Source organism: Dicentrarchus labrax, unplaced genomic scaffold (genome assembly GCF_905237075.1).
Source record: "Dicentrarchus labrax unplaced genomic scaffold, dlabrax2021, whole genome shotgun sequence".
Lineage (NCBI taxonomy): Eukaryota > Metazoa > Chordata > Actinopteri > Moronidae > Dicentrarchus > Dicentrarchus labrax.
In genome coordinates this window covers 15898713-15924887 of record NW_026136705.1, presented here as the reverse complement: position 1 = coordinate 15924887, position 26175 = coordinate 15898713, and the positions used below count along the sequence as shown (strand labels likewise).

Sequence of the window (26175 nt, the reverse complement as noted above, 5' to 3'; positions counted from 1 at the left end):
CTATCCTTGGAATACACTAGATGTGACCCGGCTGATCAGTGTGTAAGATAACTTAAGATGCTTTTCTTCCCAGATAGGTGTTAAAAGAAATTAAAATCTAAATCTGAATCATATAGGTAGTAAGTGTAAGAATTGTGCAAATTGTGGGTTTTCATAGTTGCTGTAAAATGTATTTCTTTTGTATATGAACTGCTTGATTATAATTTAAGTAAGGCACCAGACCTTATTTTAATCATTATTAAACACTACACTTTCCAGTGTAACTGTGCTCCTTTTGATCTTGGAAACTGTACAGATACGTGTGAAAAATGTGATAGATTATTTGTTTACACTATGTCTGTCAATGAATGAAGAAATATATTTATGAAAACATATTGGTTCTGAAATGTCAGAATCAACACTTTACTTAACTACTGTATATATGTTTAAAAAAAACTGGACATGTGGAGATATGCTTTATAATTTGGAATCCACTTATACAGTGAATAGAAATTAACTCACTCGTGGTACAAAGAATAAAACCATATTTGACATTTACAGATTTGTTTACCCACACAAGGTAGCATTTAGCCAAAATGTACTGCAGGAGTGGTGCAATAGCGTTAATGGAAAAAAGTATGCATGTTTATTTCAAGCTAAGTTATTTCGAACTTAAATGTAAAGGTATTAAAAATAAAAACTGAAGCAGTCCAGTACTCACAGTTAGATGACGTTTTGTTCCGAAGATGCTTGTGAGGCTGGTGATGAAGTGCGGGTCAAGCTTCAGTTTGCTGGTGGAGATGGCTGATCAGAGGCCGGGTGCTAGGCAAGGCTGTCAGTCCTCTCTGTCCAAATCATGTGTTTCTCTGCCACAGTGTTTGGAGGGGGAGAGAAAAGACAAAGACAAATCTTAATGCCACATACTGCCTCGTCGATATTGCCACTCCCTTAATGAACCCGAAGCCACAGTAACACAAATATCTACCACTGACACGCTGCAACAGATGTGTGAAGAGTTTTCAAAGCAAGACGAAAGGACGTTCCTGTGTGCACATGACCACCAATTACAAATTAAGGTTGAAAATAATATTGGTATTAGAGCCAGTTCTTCTCTCAGCTGTTATCTGAGCCAGTGGGCAACAAAACCACACCCTTCCAAAGAAAAACGATCTAAATTCCTCATACATTTACGCAGATTAAATATTTTAGACAAGGTCTGATTCACACTTACAACAAAGTGTCTATGTATGTGTTTGTGTGTGTGTGTGTGTTTGTGTACGTACGTGTGTGTGTGTGTGTGTGTGTGTGTGTGTGTGTGTGTGTGTGTGTGTGTGTGTGTGTGTGTGTGTGTGTGTGTGTGTGTGTGTGTGTGTGTGGACATGTCTGTGTCCTTTTTCATTTTCAAACCCACAAATTAAACAAGACAATATCCAGTACAGGCACAGAGTGGACATTAGAAGTTGTAATAATAGAAAAGAGTCAAATATTAAACACACAAGGCATTCATTCAAAAACACAAGAAAGGCATTCAACAACATTAAGCATGTGATGAGCTGGTTTGGTGACGCTAAGAAAGCCTTTCACAATTGCTCTTATATTGTACACACACATTAGTATGCACAAGTTTTACCTCAAAAATGACCACATTAAAGTCACATACTCATGGTATCATTTAAGGTCAGGCAGACTGAAAGAAATTACAAATGCTCTCTCACTAGTCCCACACTGGTCAAATTTCAACCAATAAAGCTTTAAAAGTATCTGGAAATGACTCTGCTTGTTGGGATGTGAATATTTATCATTAATTAAGAGTTCGGGTCATAATTACAAGTGTGATCTGACACTCTTAAATGTTTTTTTGGAAATAGAATAAAAAACACTCAGTAGCTGTCACGCTGCCTACAACACGAACATCAAGTGCTCTCTGTAAAATGCCAATAACTACAGTGTGTTGCTCAATGAACAGAACGGGGCTAGGATTTGACCAGACCTGCAAGTTAATGTTGACACATATTCTTCTTTTACAAATCTCAAGTACTTTCAAAGAACACACCTCCCGTTTTGAGACGCAGAGGGGGAAACTACAGGCGAGAACTATGTGATTTTAATCAAGTGACCTTTGTATTTTTCCCACAGATTCTGGCTGGAAAAGGGACCACATGCTATGCCAAGATAACAGATACATATATACCTCCAAAATGGTCAGATAGTTAGTTGGGAGAGATATTCTATCTGGTAGAAAACCAGAGTTGAGGGGTTAAATAGAAAGAACTGAAATAGCTTTGTGTCCACAAGCCCCACTTCGAGAAGCACTGTTAGAAATGTCCTTGTCAACTAACGAATCAGATGATTAGGTACAGACAAGCAATAGCATGTTTAGCAGCAGAGGGTGATCACTCGATACTGAGACGGATAACACTTTGGCACTAAAACGTGCGCGCACACACACACACACACACACACACACACACACACACACACACACACACACACACACAAGCTGGTTTGTTCTTCCGTCTTGGTCAGGGGAAAAATAAATACATTTTACAGTGAGATCTTTAACCCCTAAAAGTGAAATTAAACTTTTCTCTTCTTTTTCTCAAACTGTAGCTGTAACCGTAACGCAAACAGCAACCTACAAATAATCTTCTCTAAAAACTAGATCTAACAGAAACTATTAACCCTACAGTAGGTGTAACCTGCTGTAACCTAGTCGTTGACACTGAAATAATTCAGAATTAACTTAGTCAAAGTCAAAACCAACACAAAATGTCCTAATTTTTAAAGCCTTCTCTTTAACGTACTACACACACGTGCCAAAATGCTTGAATCCATTACAGTTTCAAATATTTGACCTTTTTTAAAAAAAAATTCTGGCAGGGGTTAGCTTGACATGTAACTGTATTCTGATGCCATGGGCCCCCCTTTTTTTTATGGCTCACTGTTAGACAATGCAAACACATATATGTTCCCTCTCTGGCTTCCCTCACCCATCCAGACATGTAAATCCACCTGCCTAAGGGGTAAAGTGAGGTGAATGCTGGCAACAAAGGAGCAGGCCAAGGGAAGCAGGCTTCAGTTGCCCAGACTGCCACTCACAACAGTGATTCCATTTTAGCCGTGACACAGTGGGTGAGCAGCAGCCAGTGCCTACCTGCAGTGAATTCTAATCAGCCCAGGGGTCTGTCTCCCTCCCTCCCTCCCTCCCTCCCTCCTGTACCCTGCCTTGGACTAAAGGGGCTGATGATCCTTCAAAATTAATTAGATCCTTGTAGGAGGCGGCCATTTTCTTTCCCTTCCTAACGCTCCACCAAAAAACACATTTTTGAATTAAACTAAATTCGGGGTGTGTATTTCCCCCCCTCATATTGATCTCTTTTCTCCCTGCGTCTCTACCTGTTTCTTGTTTCATCACGTTGAAAACTCACTCGCCGTCTTTTCTTCCATCTGTCTGTCTCTCTGTCTGTCTGTGCCCACCCCCTCCTCCTCCTCCACCTCCTCCTCCTTCCCTACAAACCTTCCCCAACACCCTCCGCCCCTCTCTGGCTGCCTCCATGCTCCCAGCTCTGTGTCTGCCTCTGTGGAGTTTGCTGTCAATAAATCCCCAGAGGTCAGTTTGTCTGCTGGAAATCAGACACAATGCTTCAGACCGCCAATGCAATGCATGCTCTGCTGCTGCCGCCACAACAAAGACTGAGGAGGGGAGGAGGGTGGTGGAAAGGGGGGCAAAAAAAAAAAAAAAAAAAAATTAAAGACAGGGAGGCGAGGGTTGCAACTTCACCAGCCAGACTCCAGGTTAATCAGCTGCCTGTATTAGGTGACAAGCTGATGAAATACGCTGCATCGAATTGGACATTAGTTAATCAAGGGGGGGTGGGGTTGGGATTGGGGGGGGGGTAAAATGGTGAGGATGGGGGATGGGGTTGAGAACAGACATAAGAGGCGTGCTTATGAAAGGGACAGCATCAGCCATGTGAATAATATACATCTTGAATATGCAAATACTGCTTACAACACACACCACAAGCATATATTCAAGGCCCCTTGGTACATTTAAATCTGGAGACAAAAGGGCCACGGGGCATTGTGTCCATGCATGTGTATACAGCAGCTCCATGAATCTGATGCAGATTTGCACTTATCAAGAGTGTTTTGTGTTACACCTAATTAATAGTAATTTATGAGTTTGTTTGAAACCTCTACTGCTTAACGATCACTGTCCAACATTGTAATTATTAATTTCAATCATCCTTTCAGCCCAAGTGCATTAGCATATAAACTACCAGAAATCATGCTTTAATAGTATGGTTTGGATATGTGATCTAATGTAATTTAGTACACAATGTAAATGTGCAGCGTGCCTACTGGGAAATTTCAAGCAATAATCAAGTGATGAAGTGTTGATCTGACAAGTGATAACTGAGGGTGTGTTCGATAAAGACACAGCACATTCATTTCACTCCTCTGACAAACAATATACAGCTACGACTCACTGTAATGTGTCAACATCTCAAACTTTAATGCAAAAGAAAATTAAATTAAGCCACAGATAATGCTATTGTGTCCCGGTTCCCTTTGATCAACACAATTAAAAATTATTCTTTTAGGTAACTGAATATTCATCTCCGCCCAACAATGTTGTGTTGGCTGACTGAACTGAGTAATTTGGAGCGCCATGTCTCTTATTACATTTGAGTGTTCGTCTACGGCGTTGTGAAGCAATTAACAGGTAAGGTAACTAATGCACCTAAATCACAAACTCTTCAGGAGAGGCAGCAGAAGACACCTCACAATCTCAAGATTTAATTGATTTGCCTTTATGGCAGTCGCTGAAAATCATCAACAAGCACATGTAGGCTGTTGACAAGTTGAGCCAACATTTTTTCATTTTTCCTTCTCCCTTGACTGAAATTGAACGCTGTAACACAACATCGACAAAGAAATATCTCTGAAATGTGTCTCAATGTCTGATGATAATTATGACACATAGGTATTATCATTGTAGCAATTACGACACAAAACGTCTTCCTGAACTTTGAACTGGCTCTTCACCTACAACACAGACCAGCGATTGTTCCTCCACAACCACAGTTTCGATTTCAAACTCCAGGGACGGTTTAAAAATATGCACACGCTGTAAAATAGCATTTTGTTAATTCACAACAACACTCATTTTTTCCTGTGAATGCTCTCTTGTTTGGCCAAAGCATCATAATCGCAAAGTAATTACAGAGTACCAGTGTAATGTTATGGCCACTGTTCAATTGAAATTGCTTGAATAATGTGTAATGTTGCATGCAGTCCTGCGCATCACACACTAGCCGGAATTGTTATTAACTCTTTACAGTTGCCTAAATTTAATCTTACTGTTCATGTTTAGAGCCAGTGCCACTGAACTGTCTCAAATGGCAAAGCAGATCAATGGGATAAGACATTCAGTCCAACACAAAGCCATTGAAGTGTGACAGGATGTGCGGCTTTCAAAAAAAATTCCTCAAGCAAACAAATAACAATACACACTACAATACCGTCACACAAGTAAAGGACAGTTAAAGTATTTTTTTGACAGGACAGCTTGTTCAACTTTGTCATTTTCTGTCAAAAACACACCCACCGCCACCCGTTATCCATAGCAGATCCATTGTCCTTTTACAGATGGGAGGATAATCTACTTCTAATATACTTTCTTCAGGCAAAGTCCACACACACATTCATAAATTAGTGCTATCAGTAAAAAAGTTCCATACTGTATTTTAGGAAGTTTTCCTAAAAGAGCATATAGGGCAAAGAAACAAACAGCCACTGCTGGATTATGGCCATTAAAATGATAAAGACAGTACCTCATTTTGTTGATGGAAAGGAGGCTTTAAAGAAATTTCTCAGATTTGGCAAATGGCTGTGCTTTTGTTAATGAGCATTTGACCAAAAAGAACCATCTGACTACTCATATGATAGTCTCCAAAACACCTCTAACCCCCGAAGCAGATAATGCTAAATTCAAGAGTTATCATTTAGGCACAAGTGTCCACAGCAACTGCCTCTTCACAGCTACTAGACATGTCGAGGACATTTCGCCTCTCCAAAAAAGGACCTCACGGGCATTAAGAGATCTTCATGAACCTGCAAAGATGCTCATACAGGATTTCTTTGTCTATTACTGTTGTATCATGATAAAGGGTGGATAATTAATTTAGTTTGGCAAGAAATATAAAACATGAAACTCATATGATCCCTCTTCTATGCCTGGATGGTGCATAAGCAAGCAAGATTTCAACAAGTGGACTGCAGTATTGAGGGGCTCTAGCACCTTTATATCTCTGAAAGAAAACAATGTATCTCCTCATTTTATGTCCTTGGGAGATAAACCAGAACAAAGATGCTTTGTGCTGAATTATGAGAGGATAGTGTGAGACCTCTGCTAACAAGTACACAGTTCTTACACTGTTGAAAACAGCACAGCCTCTGGATATGTTTAGGTTAAGTGTATACTATGTTTGTCACTAGAGAGACCAAACAGAATGAAGCCACACACACACACACACACACACACACACACACACACACACACACACACACACACACACACACACACACACACACACACACAGGGTATTTAGAAGTAGTTAGGAAACAGAAAAAACGGTGGTCACACAAGCCTTAAGGCTGAGTTTCATATACACTTCTATGCTTACAGTAAAGGTGTCACTGAATATGTGGTCAAACAGCTAAGTGTCTTCAATATGTGAATAATTGCAGGGTGGTTACGATATTCGCTTTAATATAACGTGTAATAAAGGTAACGTTGACAGGAATCAAAATAAAATTCAGTTATTTTTTTCTACACATTTTACAACATGGCTTTGTCTATGAAATGAACCTGTAATCTAAGAAAATCTGATCCAACCACCGGCATCATTATTTCACCATTTGTGAATGTGACTGGGAACAGCCTCAGAAGTCCTGTACCATGTGTTTCACCAGCAGCTGCACAAGGGTGCATGAGCCCAGTGCCGAGGTGGTCCAGCACAGAGCTGAACTTTCACAAATGCACGAGGGTGCTTTAAGCAGTTCGCCACAACCCTGCACTTTTTGTGAGCCGCTCTGTGCTTCAAGGGTCAGCGAGCTAGCCCCTCTCCCAGAATCTGGCAAGCTCAATACTTGCCTTTTAAAAAGGGTTCACCGGTCTACAAAAATGACATGCTGCAAAACTGTTAACATGCTGCATGTTAACAAAACGGAGGCAAAGGAAACAGTGAAAATGGACTTTGCAAAAAGGTTTTATGATGTAACATATTTCTTCAGCCTGTAGCTACGGCAACGATAATACACATGCCATCGGGCTGAGATAAATCTGAGTCATTATTCAGGTAAACTAACAATATCTTCAACATACTGTGTCTTCAGCTCCTGGTTTAGCTCATTATATGAATAGGATATTAAATACAGATGACTTAATACACATATTCTGTGTTTATTTTGAGCCTTATGGATGTTAGCACTTTTTAGTTTATTTATAGTTTGGCAAGCTGTTGTGTTGTAAATACAGATTATATATGTCTCATCAGCTCATTTGACATATGAGCCATCTAAAAGTGTAATGCTGACACACTGAAACACAGTCGACCACATGAGTGCCCTATACACGTTTTCACCAAGTGCTAGCACCTCTGATCCAGAGGTCTACAGACCAGCTGAGCAATACGAGTTAGGTATAAAGACTTTAACATAAAGCAGTACAGTTTGAAATTAACAAAAATTGGCACAAAGGTGAGGTTTTCTGTTAATCTGACATGGCGGGGGTGCCATCTAGCCACATTAGGAAACGTTATCCATACAGTTCTGTGTTGCAAGACAAACTTGTTAAGCAAGCCAACTACAGAATTTCACAAGAAATGAGAGAATGGCCAACAACTCAAGAGTTCTGCCCTTTTTGGTATCATGTGAATGACATTTCTAGTAAAGTCAAACTCAAGAAACTAATTAGTCTACAGAAAGTATCCACTGACTATATACCAACTATATCCAAAGAATAATAATAAGACACAATGTCAGTAAAACTAAATACATCTTTAGAGAAAACTATACATATTCTACCTCACCAACACCAGCCCTAAAAACTGATGAAGAGAAGTGCACACGTTTAAGTTTACAATAATTCATATAAACTGCAACTTATAATATGTAACACTGCTTATGAGCTTCCCCACCCAAGTTTATTAACACCGAATCAGTCAGAGCATCCATAATGTGTTTGTGCAATACATATATCAGAAAGAGAGGGGGAAAAAAAGTGTGTCAGATCTTAACAAATATTTTCACAATGACACACTGGTAGATTCTTTTTTTTTTTTTTTTTTTGCAGGCCTTGCTTTGTGTCTCGTTGTATAAAATTCTGCTGTGAATTAGTTTTGCAGGCAGGTATGCACAACTGCTTTTTTATTACCCACCAAGCTCAGGACTGACTGCAGGGAAAAACTATGTTGCAGCCACTAGCTGATGTGGTTGTACTAATTCTATAGCATATTTTTGTAATGTGTACACATAATACCACATAGTAGCACTGTAAACATAGTACACCTGCCTGTTGCAAATACATATATTCATCATGAGCTAATACTTTTTTTTTTTGCATTTGTTACACTTCCTTTTATGATTGGTAAACGTTGGTGTACTGTAGGTTGTCTCCTCTGATCTGTTCTATACACAGAGAGCAGAGTCACTACAGTGTCAACTCACAGCGCAAAGCGAAGAGCTAACATGACCCCGCATCAGCTCCGTTTATAATAATCATCTGGCCTTTTGGCCTTGCTACTGCACATGAATTGTTGGTCAGTGTGGTCTGTTTCAATATAGCAGCATTATTATCTTACATGGTAATAATCTATAGCTCAAAAGCCCTTGAGTGTAACCTAAGCCCATCAGCTGTTTCTGGTAACATTACTAAAAGAATCGTGCATGGCTGTGAGTATTTTCAGCAGGTCCTATCATAAATGTGTTACTTCTAAGTCATTTGTACTGTGATGGTTAGAGTGAGAGATGGAGGAAGGTTTGCGCTTTATTTTGATCTAGATTTTTCCCTCCTCTTTGTGTAATAGTGTGCAAATAGTATAGCTTGAATGACAAGCTCCTGTCACCTCTATGAATGTGTTTCTCCGTGTGTTAGCCAAGTGACCTGCACAGGGTGTTGCCTTGCCTTCCTCTAAATGCATGTTGGGATACGCTGAACTGACCCTGAACAGGAGCAAGAATAAAAAAAAAAATGATTGAGTGAATGAATGAACGTTGAGATACTATCCAGCAGCGAGCAGAGCCTACTACAGTCAAAGGCCATAAAAGATATTTAGACTAAAATGCATTCATGTCAGTTCACCTATTCATAGACATTATAAAAGAAAACTAAGCTCAATGTTAGTTACATGGCAGCTTAAGTGAAAAACACTGTGCCACCGCTGACACAACTGACAACTATTACACTGGTGTATTAACCACCTCAATATTTCATGGACACATGGGCTGCATCTGTATTGAAAATGTAATGCAGGTGTTACGAACAACAGTTTACGCTACCAGAATTTTCTTCTCATCAGTTAGAAATGTCAGACTTACTGTGAAACAAGCCCAGCAACTTCGATTAAACAGAAAATTTATTTTTCCATTTGTTTGTTGTTGAACAGGTTACACATACTTTTCCTTTTGTCACGTGCACCAACTGTCGTAAACCAGTCTAAGGAGATAAAACATTCATTTCATAGTTGCTAAAACAATAAGCTGTAAACCAAATTAATAATGATTTCCAGCTTCTTGAAGGAGTCTATTTTGAAATCTGTCTTTGTCAAGGTCATTTTCAGGGCAATAAACAATCTAGACAGTATCAGAGCAGATATTCCTTTCATTTTCATGATAAAAATGAAAATTTGAAAAGAAAATTCCCTGTAAATGAATTTGTTTCAAAGGACAAAATGTCTGACAGAGATTTCCTGCAACTGTATTTAAAAAAACTAACACCTTACTCAATTAAAATAAAATACAGTTGTCAATTCTGTGGAAATACTTCCAACAATCTTCATTTAGTGATAAAACCGAAACACAAATACTATTGTGTAAATAATTCTTCCCAAAGTTTACCCATTGCACAGTGCATACCGATGTACCTTGAGTAAGACTGTGCACAACCTTAACATTTTGGCTGCTGTGAGTGCTGTTTACTGGCACGAGGCTTAAAAAGTCTTCCTGAAGCCAAGATAGAAGCAGAGAATACACAGCTTTCACTCTCTGTAAAATAGTTTAAAAAGTTACAAAAGACCTTGTTACTTTTTTTGTTTTCTTAAAGCCTCTTTAGATACTTTTCCCCTTCAACTAGGCGGTGATCTCACCATGACTTGTAGAAAACCATATGGGTAGCAGGGTGAACTGAGGACACACATGCACCTTGGCAAACATACAACTTCGCTATTAGAATCCAGGATACATTTTTCACATCAGTTGAATGCCTGGGCCTGCCGTGTGTGTTTAAAAAGAGGGAATGCAAATTAGGTTTGGATACTTGTTTCTGCCATGCAAAAAAAAAAAAAGGTTTATATAGGATTCAGGCATACATTATTACTACAAGGTGCAGTTTTAATTTAGATTTTTACTCACAAAAATCTTTTGTGCTTGTTGTAGGGTGACTTCTGGTCAAGTTGATACATGATATTTGGGTTTTATGACAGCTGACTTTTAATGAATAGCTTTAAATCCAGCAGTGAAAATAGAAAAAGAAGTATGAATCAAGAGTCTGTTAGCAATTTCAGCAAAGGTAATGGAATCACATGGTCACACCCATAACTGTATTGTGTTTACACTGTATATACTGTATATGTATCAAACAAAAGTATACTGCTGATATTAAAAAGCAAGTTTACAAAAATTGATTTTACTTTACATGACAAAACAGATCTTAAGAAAATTTAACATTTAAAAAATGTATAAGCATACTATACATGAGTCTATTAATTATGGTGTAAACATTAAAGTAAGACACCACAGGCTTATCCTGGGGCAAGTGTGTGATGAACTGTTCAATGTTAATTTTATATTTGCGTATATGTTTGAAAGATTTAACAGCCAATCCTAAAACAATGTTGTATTTAAGCTATCTGAGAACTAAGGATATCGAGTGCGTTTCACAAGACTTTATAAAGTTTTATAACCGAACAAAAGCTTCCTGACAACAGCATGGCACATTCGCAAATACTTATTCAGTCTCAATGTGTGCTTTCATTACACATTCCTGTGATACTTCCAGGGAGGGGAGATTCCAAAACAAAAGTCCTTTGAAAACTGAAAAACATGCCTTAAAAGTTTTTGGTTTGTCAGTTTTCCACATGCTGCATGCTTTGAAAATCACTGGGTTCATTGAGTGAAATTAAGTTTTATAAAAGTCATTCTAATGACCAGTTTTTTAGATTCTGGCTGCCAGATCTCTAAAAGGGGGAGCATTTAAAAAATAAAAAATCCTGCTCAATGAATTGACAATTTTGAGCAGTTTACAAAAATGTGAAGGTTAGCAGTCATGGAAGTATTTTCTAAACGTTATGAATGCTTAATACATAACGTACTGGTTGCGAAATAAAAACCTTTAGTTTTTTTAAGTATTTTCATCCTGTAAAATGATCACCCCCATCAATAAACAAGACACATGTTTCCTTCCCCTTAAACAAGGCATATTATTTTCCATCCTTTCCTTATAGCTGGAAGGAAATCACCATAACTCATCATAACAGCATTTTCTGTGTTGCATTATGCAGCTTAAGGGGGAATTCTCTCCTTAATTACAAAAGCAAACTGTATGGATTATCAATAGGTCCTGCAATTAGTGTTATTAGTATTTTCAAGAATAAAAAATAAATAAATCATGTGAAGAGAAGCACGTTATGTGTGAAAAAGGTGCTTTGTGGGTAGACGGATCCAAGCCAGTTAGCCAGGAGGCAGCTAGCCTGCCAATAATTTCTAGTTTGAAAAGATCCATGTATGCTAACAATCCACCAAGGTGGAGTTAGCCAGCACTCACTAGTCTGATGATATTGTATTATGATACATTTATATGAAGAAAAATAAATAAGTATAACATGTTTAATATAAAATTATATGAGAGTTCTCTGAAGCTTTAGAGGTATTTTAGTTTTTTTTTAAGGTTACCATGGCAACTGAGATTGCAGTATAAAAGCTGCAATTGCTGTAAAACAGTCTTCGCAATAAACATCAGGTGAAAAACTTTATGCGTTCTTTGTATAAAAAAAAAAAACAATCTTTAAGCTTAAAGTCTATTAAAGGCTTAAAGGCTACTCTGTAGTTAATTATAAGACTTACCATTAACTTTAAGGTGTGCACCTGAAAACAGTCTCAGCTGGCAATCACATCAAAGATTAGTTTTGCTCCATGGGGGAATATTCTTCTAACGAGTATTATACAGGAACAAAAAGGGGGGAAAAGGGATAAACACTGTCTGAGACAAAAAGGCCAAGCAGTTAACAAGCACTGTGACATTCTGGATGCAATCCACAAAGTGGCTCGTTATATCGATGGATCTCTACTGCATTCCCAAAATGGCTGCCAAATATGTTCAACTGGGGTAGACAAAGTGCCAGGACGGACTCAAGTGCATATTTTTTCTTGGTCTCCTGTCATACTATGGTAAAATACCCTATTTGGAATTATAAATTGAAAAATAAATTTTACTTTTAATGTAATAAAATATTTGATTATTATATTACCAGTGTATGCTTAAATTTGCAACCAAATGTACACTTTGTAAATTGGAAATTATAAAATAAAATAACATTTTACTCAACAAAATACATGAAAAAATAAACAGCACTGCATGATTCAGTGGACTCAGGTGAATTCCACTCATAACCAATATTACATGCTTTCTCCCACCTTTCCCATCCTCTTCCCACTACATACCGTCCACTAAACCACCAAAAAACCTTTTCAGGACAGTTGTATTGAAATGACATAATGAACATATATTTATAAATGTAATTATGTAGGTTATGGGCCATCAGGATAACCTGGTAAAAGCCTGAAGATGGTTGGATGGTGTGGGATTAACAACAACCAGAAATGTGGCATTGCGGAGGCTTCAGAGATATCTCTTGTCTACATGGGCAGCAGTGCCTTTGCTGCGCTTAAAAATTTTTTGGAATACTGACCTGCCATCTGTGTGCATGTACAGTACAAGACGATTGTTTTTTTGTGTTACATGTCTCTTCCAATGAAGCACTCATTACATTAGTGCAGCATTGTATCCTTACACATTTTCACTTGAGTAAACCCAGATAATCAGGTGGGAGAAATGTGCGAAAGAGTGACTAAATCCACTCGAAAACATTTCAACATTGAATGCTACGGACACATCATGTCAGTTTGTTGGTCAATAATAAACTGCTGAATGGGAAGAGGGGGTGACAAGCTACAGAGGACGAGTGAAGGATGGTGAAGCCAAAAGAAAATTGGGATTGATTGCTGAGTGTGAATTAACTGAACACCTCCCTATCCCCCCTTGCCTTCTTCTGAGAAGGTCTACAGTTTATCTGCTGGGTCTCCTTCATATAATAATGAGTTTCCTTGGTCTGCAGACATGCTCTTAAATATTCATTAGTCATGGGTGGGTTTTAGCCGTGACACAGAAAGCGGGCAAATGGCGATGGCTCAAACACTGTGAATATTAATGCACATGAGGAATATATACATATAAATACTCATTAGTGACTTAACTGAGATGGAACTGGGCACCTGATACTCTGGACTACAAACACTCCCAAGGCACATAATGGCTGTCTCTCTTTCAGCAGCTACTGTACACCTCTGTGCTGATAAAACGAGAGTTTTTGACATCAAGCCGTGGTGAGAGCTCACTCACACACAAGACAAGTACCCTCCAATTCATCAAACAATAAAACCTCCAAAAATACAGGCATTAAGTTTATGTGGAGTTTCTTTTCAGATGAAGGGTATTCCATCCAGCATACTCTTTGTGACAATATAATTTTCACTTTACTCACCCACATGCAAGCCTGTCAATCAATTTGCTCCAATTCATAGGACAGATTTATAATTATGCCCAGCTGAAATCTTACATCAAAGTGAAATGTTGCATTTCTGCTGTACACCGGGCTGTACTCTCAGCTCCGTGTTCTGTAAATGTGTCCATTCAGAAAACAAATCATCCAGTGCAGCCACCAATTACATAACCAAGCATATAGGACTGCAGCCCATTTACGTTGTGGAAACATATTCTGAATGAAGGGGGGGAGAGAGCGAGAGAGAGAGAGAGGAAGTGATCACAACAAAAGTGAAAAGGGATGAACGCACAATTATGTGGTAAAAACACACACACACACACACACACACACACACAGATAGAGAGAGACACACAGGTGCACAGCCACAGACGGTGTGTGCGCTGGAGGAAGCTGGACGCAGCGCTGCGCTCTTATGCAGCCTCCCCTCATGTGTCAAACCCGGGACCGGCCTTCTTGTTTGTGTCTACTTGCTTCTTCTCATGGAAACCGCTTCAGTGACCACACCAGAACCAACCTCTGACATGACTAATGTGTTGACACAAAGCTTTATACCTGCGCGCACCACTTCTGGGGCTATAGGCGAGTCTGTGCCTATTAATCAGACCCAGAACGTGTTGTATTGTAGGAACTATCAGCGGCGCTTCTAATAGACACAAGTACATGATGTATTACTCTTTTTATCTGACAAAGCCGAGCGCTTCGGGACAACATCTGTTTGCCACACACACATGCACGCACGCTTTCGGTCCCTTTTTCTCAGCCTCACACACACATACACATGTACACGCGCACGAACAACACGCACGGATAGATGGAGCCCTAAAAGATCAAGACTGACATGTTGCTCAACTCCCTATGGCCCTTTCAGTAGATTTTGGGGAGTCATTGCTCCATTTATTTATTTTTTATTGCGCCAACACTGAACACATACACATATTTTAACTTTATCCAAGAGGTGAAGTACCTCTGTGCTGCCATCTAATAAGCAAGAGCGAAGGAATCACGAGTTGCTCATGAATATTTTGCAACAAAATGTCTCAAAAGGCACGCAGGAAGCGTCTCTTGCAACTTTAATTACACCAGAGCATGGCCCCATATCTAGGCCACCCTTTGCCAAAAAACATCCTCACATCGCAAACATTTTCCACGCACTGTAGGCTGTGAGTAAAAGCGGATTGCGACGATTAAAGTGATCATTCATTTTTGGAGAAACATGGCACCAAAATCCAGTCCGGAGTCCCACTGGATCTAGTTCTGATTTATCTCAGAAACTGAACCTGCGGTATTGTTTTACCTTCACACACAATATTAGCCAGCCTTTCTCCGCCTGCTGAGCATATCTTAATGTAACCCCATCTTATAAACGCCACGCCGTATCGATATTAATTCATAAAAAAATGTAGGCTAGACATCTGTCTGAGTACAAGCGCTGAGCCGCTGATATAGGTAATGATGTATTTCAGACATCGAGCCTATCGTTCCCGGCAAGTTCACCAAACTGGAATATATTTAAGAAGCGGATTTCCAGTGAGAGTACGTTATAGTCGTTATAATTGCAATAAGGAAACGCGTTTCCTCTGATTCAAATAACTGACCTAAAAGCCAAATGCGCACGTCGGCTGCCACAGTTGTTCCGGGCTCACAGTGTGTAAAATGTGAACAAGCAGCACTGCGAGCCTCGCTCAGGTTTTTTTTTTTTTTTTTTTTTTTGGGCTGATTGTGAGAAACAGACCTGTGAACACAGTTTGACCAGAGTATTGTTCTCAAGTGTCCCCCTGCCCCGGCTCACGGGCAAATCCGAAAGTAAAGGGCTAAAGGTAAAGGGGCACGCTTGGAATAATGACAGATGGGAAACTTGCGTCATGCCAGCCAGGGCAGCGCGTTTTTGTAGTCGAATAGAAACGGACAACAAAACCCCCTGGCAGCCAAAAACTGAGCCCCTTAACATGAGGGACTCGTTTCATTTTCTCGTGCGCTGGCGTCACGTTTATTGAATGTCTGAGATCCTCTAAAGAATGAAGTTTCCGATCATGTAGAGCGTAATATTTGGTTGGTAAAGCCAGCTACAACTACATGGAAGTCAGAGGTATTTCATGCATACCACCCTAAAGTCAACGAGCATGTTTTCATCTCTTGTATAGGAAATTCCTCTTATTTCTCCCCTGTGATTACAGCGTTATAGATATTGTAAAAGACCCATCCCTTTTCCTACTTTTCTTAAATTTCTTACCTGCACTTCGAAGCTCGTTTAAAAAGTGGCGACAGCGATTCCAAGGCTCCCCCTGTTTTCCCCCGACGAAGCGCGTATAGTTTTTTTTTAATATGTTCCTTTACTTTGTTTCATTTCTCACTTCCATCTTCTTTTCATCTCATCAATAAACACACGCTGCAGCCTACCTTCATAGAGCAGCTCGGTTCAAGTGTGCCCTCCCATTTTTTAACTATACATCGAGTACTTTGAGGGGTGGTGGAGGAGGAGGAGGAGGAGGAAGGGGGGCAAAGCAGGCAGGCACGCCTTTTCACTTAAAGCTGCTATTGGAAGAACAGTGCACTGTCTTGGGTTGGATCAGAAATCCGTCAACATTATTGTGCCCCAATCGCAGAGCGCACAGTGGGACGGTGGAGCCGGCTCCATTATGGCTCTCTGGAAGTGGTGGGAGTTATAGTAATAGTAGTTGTAGTAGTAGTATCGTTCCTCCTACTCTGGGTGTTTAAGTTTGCTGCTGCCTGAGCAGCAACACAGCAGTTTTATATAAAAGGATGCCACAGTATGCAATGAAAGCTGTAAAACATGCAGGGTTAAAACATGTTCGCAGTGAGAGCGCTCACTTTACCCATCAACACACCTTTTTTATTTGATTTAAACCCATCAATATTGTAATCGTGTGGGCTCCGGCGTCTACTGTTCAAAATATCAGCGTTCACAATTGTGAATGAACTCAAATCTATCCCCAGTCTGGATCAAAAGGACAGGGGAATTGTCAGTTATGTGTCCATCATGCGTCTGAACTTTGCATTGGACGCCGCCTCTGCCAGTACAGCGAGCCAGCTGCGCCGCGGCCTCTCATTGGACAGCGGCGCCGTCAATCATCTCCAGCACCAACAAGCTAGATTGTCGGCCGTGTCTTCTACTTTCTACGCATTTCTATTTTCTCATTTATTTATTTTTTAACGTCCCGAGCTGACCTCGAGTTAGCGAGCAGGGAAAAAAATTCGTGTCGGTTCAGCCGGCCAATCAGATTTAGTAGAGCGATTGCTTTTTCCTCTTGTTGTTGTTGATTTTTTTTTTTTTTTTTTTTTTTTGTCATTATCCAACGCCTTGAGATATATTCTGGCTGGCATAGAATAAAGCAGTAATGGGTCATGTGGGATCCCCCCTGCACCCACCGCCTTAATGCCCCCTCCCTGTCTAGACAGTGACAGGTGTGCGTGTGTGCGCACACGCTTGTCTGTAGTTCAGATCAGAATAATGGACCAGGCTGAGGGTTGTGTCTAATAGCTACTTCCAATATATAATGAATGTGTGTGAGTCGTGTGTATTACAGCCCATAGGCAGCAGGACGGCCAGTGGAAGCAGCCCTGCGACTCAAAAGACAAGCTTTTACTGACAAAGAGGTCAACTAAGGTTACGCTCGTCCAGCCCTCTCTGACACACCGTCCTGCCTCCTGAGCTGTTGCACGTACAGGGTGTGAAAAACTCTATTTTTGAAGAGCTGCACTCTTGAACTTTGCTTTCATAGCCCCCCGTGCTGTAACAGGGGAGAGAGACCGGTGTTGCTTCAAACAATCGCTATCTCTCAGGCTGGGGAAGGCTCCGTACGGATATTGTTGTGTGAGTACCGTAGTGAGCACCCAGGGCACTCGGTTGACTGTGCGCGCCATCTGCAGGACTGCGATGTGGATTAATACCGCGGGTTCAACGGAGGACACCCTTCCGTCACTGCTTTGACCTACATTAACCAGGAACACCGTAGAAACACCGCCACCGGCCTTAATGCGCCGCTTTGCAATCCGACAGTGAAGCATGTTTTAAACAAATGCTTTTAATTTTCATTAAAAGTCAGAATTATGTCGTTTTTAGGCTCATAAACGGAACGTCCTGAAACGGCAGATCCGTGTGGTGCACGCCTTCCCGGAACAGTGTGGTAGATATTTTGGCTCGATTAACACGGCTCAACCGGCAGCACGTGCAGAGAGGATTCAACGTAGAGAACATTTTGTTTTATTGGAGGCACCGCATTGTGCATTGCATGTTGGACTGGACTTGTCCTTTGAGGCAGCGCATTGTTGTCACCATTAAGAAAAATCTCATCTAAAATATGCTGTTTTTAATGTGAGGACACATTAGTCACTGCGTGTGCTTTTTATATTTTATAAATGAGTGCAATAAAAACACGTTCAATTCAAATTGCAAAACAATTACACCCGTTTTCTGTAATTGGGCCATATTAATAACAAATTAAATATAAATATATGGGAAAATGCAACAACAAAAAATAGGTTATAAATATAAAGTGAAAATATAGGGTACTTGTTGTGCTTGATATTAATTAATATAAACTTTTAAACTTCTGTAGCTGCCACATCTTAGAACCTCTGTCAAAAAAAAAAAAGACAAATATAATGATTAGAAAAAACAAAAGTCCACTTTTGTTGACAAGGCCTTCCCTGAGTGTTATGAACAGACTGGAACTCTGCCACAATTTCTATTATAAATGGTGCTGACAATAAAAACTGATTTCAAATATTACAAAAATAATATTTGCAGTGTTTCCTAATTGGTTAACAAGAATAAATAAATAAATAAAAATGAAAAGAGGTAAAAGGTCGTACTCAAGCGCAGGTATGAATCAGATCTGAATACTGGCTTGAAACACAGGGTTAAAGGACGGGCTGATAATCAAGTTCAAGGTCATCCTAAAACAAAACAGAGAAGAAGAAAAAAGAGTTTTCGATGAAATGTTTTCCATCTTAAAAAGTTCAGTGAAGCACAACGTTCAGATGTTGCACTATAAAATACATTTCTGAGTGAATAATACTTTGTGGCTGTTTAAATACCAAACCTTGCTACTTGAACCTACTATACAAGACTGTTGATTACCATTTACTGACACAATGACTCAAGTAAATACATGTGTAAAGATCCTGCTGGTGTTTATTCATAACCGATGAATGTCTGATTAACTTTCCCACCAATAAAAAAACAAAAATAAGAATTCATACAACAAAAAGCCACATAGTTTAGAGAAAAAAATAGATTTGACTAGATTTTTATTTGATTAAATCTAAACTTTATCCTCTGCAACCCGCAACATTACATAAAGAAAAAACGGACTTTTTTTTAGAAGACTTTTTACATTTTTATGTGATTGATATTTTCCATGAAATACTGAATTCCTGCCAGTTAAAATGTTCTCTGTGGTAAAACAGGAACAGACTGTAATTTCACATTAGCAGGTCCAGTCATGTCACACACAGCTTTAAATATAACCAACAGAGGGCAGCAATCTGACTTGCCTTTATGCACATATATTTATTTATTTGTTTATCCATTCATTCATTTATTTATTCTGCTTAAATTCTATCCTTCCTTTTTCAAATGCAGTGAGTGCCGTAGATTTTCCTCCGTTTGCAAACAACCTCTGATGGTCCGGAGGTGTCTAGAATTTCATAGTAATATGAAGTTAGATGATAATGTTGTGCAAACATTGGTTCCTTTGCCAAATCTATCAGCACACACACACACACACACAAAAAAGGTTTTACTCTAAACTAACAAAGTTGGAAGTTTGCAAGCTATTTAGGGCTAAAATGAGACAAGGCAATTTATTACCAGTACCCTCAGCTTGAATATAAATAATTATAGCCCCTGTATTAGCTACAGCGTCATTGTCCACTCATAGGTCTCGTCCTTGTGTATCTTGTTCTGTTTTAATATTTTCCACTAAATGAATGGCCCACAGGCTATTCATTTTACAGACAATCTAGACAACTCATTACAAACTGACAATGTGCAAACTGGATGGGACAGGTGGAATTAGTTTTCAATTTAATTTGCAGTGCAATTAAATGTTATTTCTGTCCAAAATGTACCTTCATACACCTATTTTGTTTTAATATGTGAGAAGGAACAGGGCTTTTCTCAGGATTGCTCGATTTACTCTTTCTCAATGTTCTTCTATCCTCCAGGTGTTTGCACGCTAAACTGTTTGCAAGCTTTCATAAATTTAGGGCCACGATTAACGATTATTTTCATTGTCGTCTAATCTGTTCTCAATTAGTTGTTTGGTTCATAAAATGCCAGAAAAGGGTGAAAAATGTTTTTCCCAAAAGCCCAAAGTGACGTCCTTAAATGTCTTGTTTTGTACACAACCCAAATCATGGACTAAAGAAACCAGGAAATATTCATATTTGGAAAGCTGGAATCAGATAATTTGGACACAAAAACTCAGGACTCAAAACAATTAATTATCAAAATAAGTAGAGGTTAATTTAATAGCTGACAACGAATCATTTAATCAGCTAATCGCTGCAGTTTGATATGAGTGGCAGTTCCACTCCAGAAATCAGTTTGGGTCCAGGTTTAGTTTTTGATAGCTATAGATAGACAGAACTAACACTAGAAGTATTACGGAATAAAAATACAAAGTTAAAATCATATAACTAATTACATTATATAACACATCAGCTGGCCCAAAATACCACTACCTTATATGTGTGCAGTCCACTAAGTCACTGAGGTGGCTCCATATTTGGTCACATGTCAAGTGCTGAACATCTTTACCATCTTTGTATATGAAACCCTCTTTTACAAGACCAGGAAAGACTCAAGCATTCAACATGTGTGGAAGTGTGGTATGGCTCTCTAATCAGCCCTGTTCAGCGTCAAGCACACTTGACCAAAACAGGGCCCGCACCTTTTTTATTAAACCAGCCATAAAGGTCAAACCACACTGCACTTTTATCCTTCCATAACATGCCATAACGTCACCACAGAACATCCTTGTTCTGTGTTATCTCAGTTTAGATGTGTTTTCCTTTCTACTGTATGATGTTTGACCCCAGATAAGAGTCAACACCCATCTGTGAATTCCAGTGTAGCATCAGGACATAAATAAGTGAGACACACCTTGATACTCAGAAGTTGGATCCTTAACTGGTATGATGACTCAGAATGATTGACAAGTTGAAACATAGTATGTGTGCATACATGCCATTATATTGTTTATTGTTTATTGTCACTGATGCCATCTAATGGAACCTTTTTCAACGCAGGTGTCTACAATGACAACATGACCTCATTAACACCGTCAGTAGTTACATTTGAGTGTATCTGAGCATGCATTAAGAAACAAATTGTTGTTGTGTGGGCAGCAGCTGCAAATGTCCTCTTCCTCATACTTCACATTGCACACATCTTCAGTTATAAAGAAACAACAGCAGAGACGACATCTTTTTCTTGTTTTCCTTGTAACATTTTGTTTTGGGAAGATAAAATGGATGGCCATTAAAAGGAAAATTGCTAACAAGCTACCCAAAGCTTGCAACATTTTGTAATGCACAGTAAGTTTGCAATGTAGAAAGCTACTCGCCTCTCATCTTCAAAACTGGTTGCAGGAAGATAGTTGACAAGTACAGACAATAACATTGCTTTGTTAGCTATTCTTCTTTCTCTCTATCTTCTTGGTTATTTGGTCTTTGGTCTTAATTTGTCAATTATTCAGCCCAAAATAACTTTTTTTGTGGCTGTGCAATATGTCAGTGACAACATTAGTACTACATGTTTCACTGAAACTCACAAGAAATGATCAGACAAGCTAGACGTGACAGAAAATAGGCCTCTTCTCATAATGACAAATGTTTTCTTTTCTTCCTTTTGGGTTCGGGCTCCTCTCTGTTTTTACCTAGGTGTTATCACTCGGCAGAAACTGTAAAACTGTACTTATTTTATTCAGGTTGTGTTACATGTGTGAGGTGAATAAATAAAGTAAATTCTGCACTTTACAGAACAGCACCAACTGTTCCATGAGTCATACACCGTTTGAGGTTAAGGAGTTTAGAGAAAGACATAAAAAAGGATCCTGTAAAATCAGGTTGGTCATCACGAGTTTGATTTAGTGTCACACAGGAGTACTGCTCATACTTCAACCTTCTGACAGAACACGTAAAGAGAGCAATCATTTTGGCCTTTAATTGATAGTGACAGCTGAAGACTGACAGGAGGGGGGGTAGAGAGAAAGGGGACGACACACATTAAAGGGCCACAGGTCAGAGTCAAACCTGTGGCCGCTGGGGCAAGGACTCAACCTTGGTGCACCAGCTCTAACAGGTGAACTATCCAGGCGCTCCAGAAGAACACAGACCATTAGTGAGTCAAAGAACAGTAATTTACTAATAAAACAACTTACAGATGCAGAGAGTTGGGGTAAAACTTATATAGATATAGATATATTTGATTAATATGTACTCAAGGAATGTGAGTGACGTCTTAAGACTGAACCCATGGTTCAGTCGACGATGATGACCGGAGTTCAACCAAAACACTTCCTTGTACTTGTCGCTTTTAGAGAGACAATTGAGGTAACATAAATGAGTTATCGCAATGCTGTCTTTTCTGGAACACGGTCCAAGTAGTATAAATGATTAATATGCTTCTTCACTTGTCTTTCAGCTCACAAGGCCCCCTGTCTGTGTGAGCCTTGTGGCTGAGGCATAAGAATAACGTGCCACCGGTCTCTCCAGATTCTTCCTCAGTTCTCTGCCTTGTGATTCATACTTCATCTCACCTCTGCTTGCCACAAGCTCCAAAATACTGCATCACAACTGAGATTAGATGGTGATGACTTTAACTATTACGTTAAAAAATGACTTAGCTCCACTCATAATAATTAACTTTTGTCCAAGTCAGTGTTAAATACATTCTGTTGTTATTGTCTTAAATTAAATGGAGGAAGAGCACTTTCCTGTTCACCTGAAACATGTTTCTCAACATGTTTTAATGCTTTAAAACATGCTAGTCATTGTGTTTAATTTGTATTCATTCATAGATATTAACGTCATGTCATGTAAAGTTGTTCCTTTGAGGTTAAAAGTCTGAAGTGCTAAAATCATAACTGGATGAAGTCACAGTGCGTGCAGAGGATTTTCCACAGGAGGCACCGTTTGAGTCATCGTCTTCACCCTTTCCATCAATATGTAAATCATGTCAGTAGGTGGAACGCCATAAGCCCCCTGAACATGCCCCCTTTAGAGCTTTCACCTGATGATGCCTTGTGCCCCTGGTGCAGTTGGCTCCTCCAAAGGCCTTGGGAAGCTCATCGGCTGGACATGGCTGTTCTTCAAATGAGTAAATTCCAGGTGTTGGCGGGGGAAAAAGTGTCTGAGCAATTTTGCTTCTCCCTAGGAGGCGCGGACATTCATCCTTCAATGACTGCTCTGTCAGAAGCTTGGCCAAGACCTTGAATGACCGTACAGGTGACTGGTTGGCAGTCGGAGCCGTGGCAGGCGGTAGTGGGCACGAGAAGGAATGTCAGAGCAATTCAAAGCCTGGACTTTGACATCTTCTCATTTGTCCTCCTGTCAACTGCTGGGAGCTTTGAGAGGAAGCCTGCTTGCTATTTCTGCACATGGCCCGTCCTACCACAAAACCTGACCGCAGTTGTTTTATATGGGCAGAAGTAGAAGGTTAAACACCCCGTTATTCTTTAAATTACTCAGCGGCCTCATTCACGGAGTACAACGGTGAACAAGTTTAGGAGTATCTGAGCAGTGCTAGAGCTTACACGTCAGCACATCTTTCACTAGGGTTGTACACTAGCCTCAGTGTCAGTCATGCTCTGGTCTTGAAGCCATAATTACTCCTTCAAGGCAGGACATGTATAGTTTGACATGACTTCCTCCACCTCAATTGTAAAAGTTCCCACCCTTAAGAGTTAAATACATTGAAACGGCACCTAAAGCCACCTATAGCCTGTGGTTGAGTAACACTGGAATCTGTGACAGCACCGCAGGTATTCAACAAGCAAAGAGGAAACAGTGAAATGCATACTGACAGTCTTCTGTACAGAATGTGCTTAGTTTCACTGTTTTTTCTGACTTTCTTTCAATTGTTTTCAATTTGTTATGAGTTCCAGACACTGTTGCCGCAAACCTCGTTGTTCACTGCCAACAGCACCCATCTGACATACATCAGCAGGAAATAGTGTACACCTCCCCAAGACATCCCAAACATCACTGAAAAAGACAACTCCAAGTAAAAGGGAGTTTATTTATTTATTTAAGGCTTTACACGCAGCCTCGCAGACGGAGAATGTACCTACAGTAAGGTGCCAACAGGCCTTTTTCACAGCAGACATCTTTACTTGTCATACAGGAAAAGCACAGGTGTTCCTTATAACATTAGCGATATCGATGTCCCAGTAAGTCATGACAGTGAGGCAGCAAACACAATGAACAATGAAATGAGGATGCTAAAACTGAAGTATCTAAATGGCATTCAGCATCAATCATTTTATTATTTACATCTGTGCTTTTCCTGCTTCCTCTATGATATTCAAATTTAGCATAATGTGATGCCACAGTCACACTTACAGAAATGTTTGTCTGTGTAGTTTTGTTGTCAACATGACCCATAGTAAAAGTTGTAAATTATAAATATCTTGACAATTAGTCATTCGTTTTGCAAGATGTAAAATTCAGGCCATTTTCTTGTAGTGTAGAATCTTACCAGGAGATGGCGTTCAGCTCCATATAATAAGACAACAGATTCTCTTTTAACCACAGCACAATGTACACAATGTCATTTTAAGTATCAAGGTTGAAAAGTTTAACAATGACGAATATGTTTTTACGTCTACAAACATATTATTAATATAATTTTGAGATGTAATCACTTGAATGAATTAGAAATAATCTCAGACAAATGAAGAATTATCAATCAATCAGATTTTAAATCTGTTTTAACATTAGAAGACTAGAGAACTAGAATTGTGTAAATTCCTGAATTCACTGCTATATAGTAAAAAGAAATCTGTGTGTGGCAGAGTGTCCTAATCATGGTTATATTGAGCTTTGATTAAAACCATTGTATTCTATGATTATTGTTAAATTTGACAATTTAGCATTTTATCTTTGGCTGAGAAGATGAGCAAGGCACACTGCCACGTGGCATGTGGTTGGCTAGGTGAAGATTGTTAGCCCACTGTTGGCAGCCTTAGAGGAGGCTGCCTTCCAGTCAACACTCAGGGAGTAAAAGGCGCTTTCTTCCTGGCATGTGTCCTAAATGAACTCTATCTATCTATCTATCTATCTATCTATCTATCTATCTATCTATCTATCTATCTATCTATCTATCTATCTATCCATCTGAATGTTAAATCATAAATGCTACATACACCATACATACACACACATTGGGCCACCAATTTAAATGCATATACACAAGGTTAGATAATCCCATTCAGATTTCTAAAGCCAAATGTACTGTATTTTTCAGATTAACATGCTAACACTAAAGGCTTTCGAACTGGAAAAAAACATCCCAACTCCCACCACCAGCTCTGTTACTCAGACTGATATGCCAGGAGGATGAATGTGAGCTGTATCATTACATGCTGCAGTGGACAAGTGAATGCATTAGCAGCCTTGGAATTCCCCAGCCGCTTATTAAATAGCAAACTGTGGGTTGGTGGGAATAATCAGCAAGGATAGATTACTGCAAGCTAGCCAGCTAGGCTAGTGTTAGTCAGGGAAGTACCATGTCCGCCGTGTCTGGTTTTGCTTTATCGGTGTGCCAAATGCCATTTTGCCAGACTGTCAGCAAAGCAGACAGCATGCACTGACAAGTGGAAGTGAAGTGGATAATCATACTGTGCAGTAGTGAGGGAGTTAAAATGTCTCAGCTGTATATCTGGCTGCAAATGGTGGATAAATGTTTTGTCTGTTTTCTTGTTTGTATTTGATGTATTTGACATCAAGACGTAATCAGCAAGGAACTTGAAACTTAAATGATCCTTTCATCAATGTTCAGAATGTATTAGTCATTGTGCTGGTATCTGTATAACACCCACAACACTTTGCCACTGTTTTCTGTGGCAGCCTGGTTTACTTCCACCATCCTGTGACGTATCAA

The 26175-nt window shown here is 39.5% G+C and overlaps 1 protein-coding gene across 1 annotated transcript in view; it reads right to left on the bottom strand.

Moving 5' to 3' along the window:
- zbtb20 (zinc finger and BTB domain containing 20) overlaps positions 1-16514 on the bottom strand; it is a 33146-nt gene extending 16632 nt beyond the window's left edge. The window contains 2 exon segments of the mRNA XM_051401048.1: positions 701-845; positions 16276-16514. The gene's annotated coding sequence lies outside the window, so the exon portion shown is untranslated.
- Positions 16515-26175: the final 9661 nt, after the last annotated feature.